Below are 6,291 nucleotides of genomic sequence, written 5' to 3'. Positions count from 1 at the left end.
GTGTCACGTCAATACTGTTGGCTTCTGCGTCCCCCGTTGGGGTTCCACCCAAAGGTGCCTCTAATAGCATACAAACGCCTAGCATGGGCAGCAGGAGATTCATTTGGGATCCAGCAACCTGGGCTCGTCGTCATGATCTGTTGCTTGATCTATAAGGCTGGGAAGGGTCGTTTGTTTCCGTGCCTATGAGTGTTGGGCTGTGTATATGTTTGGTGCCTGTGGAGGCCAGGAGAAGGCATCAAATCCCCTGGAACGGGAGTTACAAATGGTTGTGAGCTGTCATGTGGGTGCTGGGAATCAAACACGGGGTTTCTGGAAGAGCAGCCAGTATTCTTAAACAATGAGCCATCTCTCCAGGCCCCTAACAAAAGTTTGTTCTTTTTTTTATTTTTTTATGTTTTCTTTATTACGTGTACAGTGTTCTGCCTGCATGTACACCCGCAGGCCAGAAGAGGGCATCAGTTCTCATTACAGATGGTTGTGAGCCACCATGTGGTTGCTGTGGATTGAACTCAGGACCTTTGGAAGATCAGTTAGTGCTCTTATCCTCTGAGCCATCTCTCCAGCCCCTGTTCTTTTTTTATTATTATGTTTATTGTGTCAGTGTGTGTGTGTGTGTGTGTGTTGTGAGATATTTATACACTATGTGAAAATGTATTGCTGTGGTTGGGGTAATAAAAAGTTGAATGGCCAATAGCTAGGCAGGAGGTGTAGGTAGGACGTCTGGGAAGAGAAAGGAAGAGGAGGAGGTATCAAGGTGCACAGGAGATGCCCGGAGACACAGAGAGGAAACAGGGAGTAGGAGATGGAAGAGAGGTAATGCCATGTAATAGATTAATAGGAGGGGATTAATGTAAATTAAAAGAGCTAGTTAGTAATAAACCCAAGCTATAGGCTGAGCTTTCATAATGAACAAGAAGTCTCCATGTCATTATTTGGGAGTTGGCTAGCAGGACAGAAAAAGGCTCATTACGTGTGTGTGTGTGTGTGTGTGTGTGTGTGAGAGAGAGAGAGAGAGAGAGAGAGAGAGAGAGAGAGAGAGAGAGAACAGAGGACAGCTTCCAGGAGTTCTCTCTTACCATGTGGGCCCCAAGGATGAAGCACAAACACAAGTCATCAGTCTGAACAGCAGCTGCCTTCTCACTCAGGAATCTTCTCTTCCTGGCTCTTGTTTGTATGAAGGTGGTTTTGTTTGTTTGTTTGAGACAGGGTCTGTCTTAGTTAGGGCGTCTATTGCTATGAAGAGACACCGTGACTACGGCAACTCTTACAAAGGAAAACATTTAGTTGGCGCTGGCTTACAGCTTCAGAGGTTGATTCCATCATTGTCTTAGCAGGAAGCAAGACAGAGTGCAGGCAGACACGGTGCTGGAGAGGTCGTGGGGAGTTCCACATGTGGATCTGCAGGCAGCAAGGAAAGACAGCGACACACTGGCCAGGCTTAAGCATCGGAGACCTCAAAGCCCAACCCCCAGTGACGCACTTCCTCCAACAAAGCCACACCTACTCTAGCAAGGCCACACCTCCTAATAGCGCCAGCCTAACAGTGACTCCATTAAGTTACTTCTGTTCCAACCACCACGGCTTCATTATATAGGCCAGGCTAGCCTCAAATTTTCCATCTGCCTGCTCCGTTTTTTGAGAGCTGGGTTGCAGACATCACTACGATGCCTGGCTGCAGAATGCTCTTCTATTCTCCGGGCTTTGATATCAGGGTAGTGGAGATGGGGGTGGAAATGCACATTAGAGCCTCTTGGCACAGCAGCCTGCTAAATTTTAGCTGCATAAACAGAGAGAATATATCCCCTGCTTTAGTTTTTTTCTATGATAGGTAATGTCCTTTACATTTTACAAATAAAACATGATCATTTTATTTATTTACTTAGTTTTACTTGTATGGGTATTTTTGTCTGCTGGTACACATGTGCACTACATAATGCAGTACCTGGTAAGGCCAGAAGAGGGCATCGGATCTCCTGGAACTAGAGTTACAGACACTTGGGAGCCACCATGTGGTTGCTGGGAATTGAACCTGGGACCTCTGGAAGAGCAACCAGTGCTCTTAAACATTGAGCATCTCTCCAGCCCCCAAAACTTAATCATTTTATCATCATTCCAGGTGGCATGCAATTTCCGTGAGTATTTATTATTATCCACAATATGCTATAATTAAAAAGTTTATTTTTAGCTGGGCGGTGGTGACGCAAGCCTTTAATCTCAGCACTTGGGAGGCAGAGGCAGGAAGATCTCTGAGTTCAAGGTCAGCCTGGTCTACAGAGTGAGTTCCAAGACAGCCAAAGAGTGTACACAGAGAAACACAGTCTTGGGGGGGGGGGAGGAACATCAAAAACGGTTTATATTTAAGAATTGCCTGGAAGTGGCGTCACCTTGTGGTCATACTGTTAATACCTCCAACTAAAAGAAGTTCTTCATTTGTCCTTTGTGTCCTGGACTGAATGGTAGGTAGGGTCCAAGCCTTCCTCACCATCACAGGTTCAGAGGGGCTTTGAGAATTTTCAACCCTTTCTTGGCTGCTCCCGGCCATGGTGAGCTTCCTCTATGAAGGAGGCTGGTAATGCCATGTGGAATAATGGGACAACAATCTTAGGAAGTCATACCCCTGCTCCAGCCTCCATGCCTGGAGACACAGAGGACAAAGACAGCTCCCCGCTACACAGCGGGAGGAGTCAAGGTCTGCGGAGGTCATGAGTCCCGCTGGAAGCTGCCTTTGCAGAAGATGCAGTGGGGGTCCCCTCCACAAAGACAGGCAGGTTTAACCATGGACACTGTCTAGGTCCTTTGGAGACAGGGTTTCTCTGTAAAATAGTCCTGCTGTCTTAGAACACACTATGTAGACCAGGCCAGCCTCAAACTCACAGAGATGCGCCTGCTTCTGCCTCCCAAGTGCAGGGATTAAAGGCGTGAGCCACCATTGTCCGGCCCATCTAGGTTCTTAATAAATATCTGTCCAATAAGTGAATGAACGCACGGACAAACTATCTGTCCAGCTACCTGCGGTGTGGGCCAGTCATTTGTCCCCCATGGTCCCACCAGCTGGCACTCCCTGCCGTGTGGCCTAAGGCCAGGCACTGTGCCCAACTCGCCATGTGCACTGACTTCCTTCCGGCACCCTCACCCTCTCCCTGGGAGTAGACTTGGCCATGGACAATAGTTTCCACTCTACACATGGGAACACTGAACCTCAGAGACCTTGTGATCTCTCAAGATCACAGTTAGAAAGTAGCCTAGCTGGGATTTGAACCCAGACAGTGCAGACCTTCCCAGAAGCCTGGAGCAGGGGAAAGAAAGCAGTTGGTAGCTGGTCCCATGCAAGGCTGGGAAACCAACTTGGGCAAACCAGCCATCTTGCCTAAATTGCTCATCTGTAGAGATGCTAAAGGCCCTCGCTGCTTGTGCGATGGGGTGAAGGGCTGCAATTTTATTCTTGGGTTCTTTTGGTGGTTCGGTTTGAGCTTGGTGGAAGCAAAACTCTGAATCAGTACCCCATATAAACATACATACATACATACATTCACAAATATACACATGCATTTACACACACACTTGAAGTAGACATAGCTCATGAGAGTTCTCAAATTCTCTGTTCTGCTGAGTGTGATGGCACACACCTGTGATCCCGGCACTCTTGGACCTGAGGCAGGAGGACCATGAGTTCAAGTCCACTCTAGGCTACAGAACAATATTCTCCAAAGACGGAGAGTGGGAGGTAGCTCAGTCACTAGAGTGCTTGCCTAGCATGTGTGGAGCCCTGGATTCAACCCCCAACACTATGTAGGTCAGGCATGGAGGCACACTTGTAATCCCAGCACTCAGGAGGTGGAGGCAAGAGGATCAGAAGTTCAAGGTTATAACCTGCCTAGGCTAAGACCTGGCCACAAAAAAAATGTTTTATCCTATGCAAAGATGAGGATCTGAGATGGATTCCCAGAACCTACGTTTTCAAAGAAAAATCTTGAGGTGGTAGTGGTGGTACACTCCTATAATCCCAGCACTCAGGAGTCAGTGGCAGGCGAATCTCTGTGAGTTCGAGGCCAGCCTGGTCTACAGAGTGAGTTTCAGGACAGCCAGGGATACACAGAGAAACCCTGTCTCAGGTGGGGAGGGGGGCTCATGTGAAGAAGGGAAGCAGGTAAGGGTGCTTTCCACCAGGCCTGAGTATCTGAGTGCGACATCTTGTACTCACACAATGGGGAAAACCAACTCCTAAGAGACGTTCTCTGACCTCTACGTGAACACCATAGCATACACCTGCCTACACACACACACACACACACACACCTGGTATGCTGGCATGTGTTTATAGTCTCAGTGCTGGGGATCTGGAGACAGATGGGTTCCTGGAGTTCAGAGACCAGTCAGCCTGGTGAGTTGGTGAGTTCTATCTAAGTCAATAAAAGACTTTGTTTGTTTCGGGCGGTGGTGGTGCACACCTTTAATCCCAGCACTCAGGAGGCAGAGGCAGGCGGATCTCTGTGAGTTTGAGGGCAGCCTGGTCTACAAGAGCTAGTTCCAGGACAGGCACCAAAGTTACAAAGAAACTCTGTCTCGAAAAACCAAAAAAAAAAAAAAAAAAAAATTAAAAGACTGTCTCAAAAACAAGGTGAATGGCACCTGAAAAAAGATACTCAAGGTTGTCTTCTGGCCTCCACATGTGCCTGTGTACCCCCATGCACAAATGCACACACACACATATACATGCATTCCCGCATACATGCATGCACACATGTACACACGCATGCATGTGCACACACACACACAATTCTTTCTCATTCCTGAGATCTGGCCGCTCTCCCTGACAAGGCTAACACATCCGACCAGAGGCTGCTCTTCCTTGGGCCCTCCCTGCCCCTCTCAGATGGCTTCTCCAACCTCACTGGCCCTGGACAACTCTGGCCCCTGAACCCACCCACCAGCTGGCCTGCTGCCTTCATGCCTTTGTCTCCAGCCTTTTGAGTCTTTCTGACAAGCATCTCTCTCTCTAGCTGCCATTCAGGACCTGCCAGCAGCCTGGCCACCACCTTCTCACCTCCTCACTGAATTAAGTCTCCACACTCTAAGAAGCAGCCCAGAGAAAGGACACCTGCAGTAAGACAGCTCTCAGACTTGAGGCACAGGACTCAGAGGTACCAGGGACCTCTAGAAGCACAGTTATCGCTAGTTTTCTGACTGCTGTGTAAAAGTGACATCAGGAGATCTGTGAACTTCTACCAAGTCGGGATGTACCCACAAGTCAGGTGTGTACCCACAAGTTGGGATGCACCCACAAGTCAGGTGTGTACCCACAAGTTGGGATGCACCCACAAGTCAGGTGTGTACCCACAAGTTGGGATGCACCCACAAATTGGGTATGCACCCATGAATCAGGATGCACCCACAAGTCAGGGATGCACCCACGAGTCAGGGATGCACCCACAAGTCAGGATGCAACCACGAGTCGGGATGCACTCATTAGTCGGGGATGCACCCACAAGTCAGGGATGCACCCACAATTCGGGATACACTCAAGAGTCAGGATGCGCCCACGAGTTGGGATGCACCCACAAGTCGGGATGCACCCACGAGTCGGGATGCACCCACAGTCTTGGTGCCCGACTCAGAAGAGCAAATGAGAGAGTTCCCCCACAGGTTTACAAGTGCTTGGGGCACCAAACTTGGCATGGATTCTGACCCAGATTGCCTGGGTTTGATTCTTGGTGGCATTTAACAAGATGGTCCTGGAGAGATGACTAACTCCCCTGTACCTAAGACGCCTCGTGCACAAAAAAATAAGGACAAGATCAAAATGAGACTGAGGGCTAGGCAAGATGACTATGCAAATGACCTGGCCCAGGGCCCACCCTTATATTCACTTGTAACCTTTGATTTTAGGATTCGCCTGTTTCCTCTTCTCCTGGGGCTTGGATTAGGCAGGTACCAGGGCCCTGAGAGGAAATGTGACCCAGACATGTACTGGGTGACTGAGAGTAAAGAGATGGCCAGAGGGACCCCAAGGGATCAAGTGTCCAAATCTAATTGTCCAGGCCCAGTCCCGTGTGAGCAAGGCAGAAACGCACACAGGAGCCCAAGAGAGGAGGTGAGCCAGACAGGGGGCCAAGGCAGGGAAGCAAGAGAGCCAGATACAGGGAGGAGCTACAGCGATAATTAAGGTCAGCCACAATGTGTCTAGACCAAACCCAGTTCCGGTTCCTGCGTCCACAACCGCCTGGATCAACAATCAGCCCACAGGAAAGAGAGTTGAAGGTATTTATTCATGAAAATACTTGGGTTCGG

The sequence above is a fragment of the Alexandromys fortis genome, unplaced genomic scaffold (genome assembly GCF_014885135.2).
Source record: "Alexandromys fortis isolate MF-2015 unplaced genomic scaffold, M_Fortis_MF-2015_v1.1 scaffold_26, whole genome shotgun sequence".
Taxonomy (NCBI): domain Eukaryota; kingdom Metazoa; phylum Chordata; class Mammalia; order Rodentia; family Cricetidae; genus Alexandromys; species Alexandromys fortis.
This window is presented reverse-complemented; position numbering follows the sequence as displayed.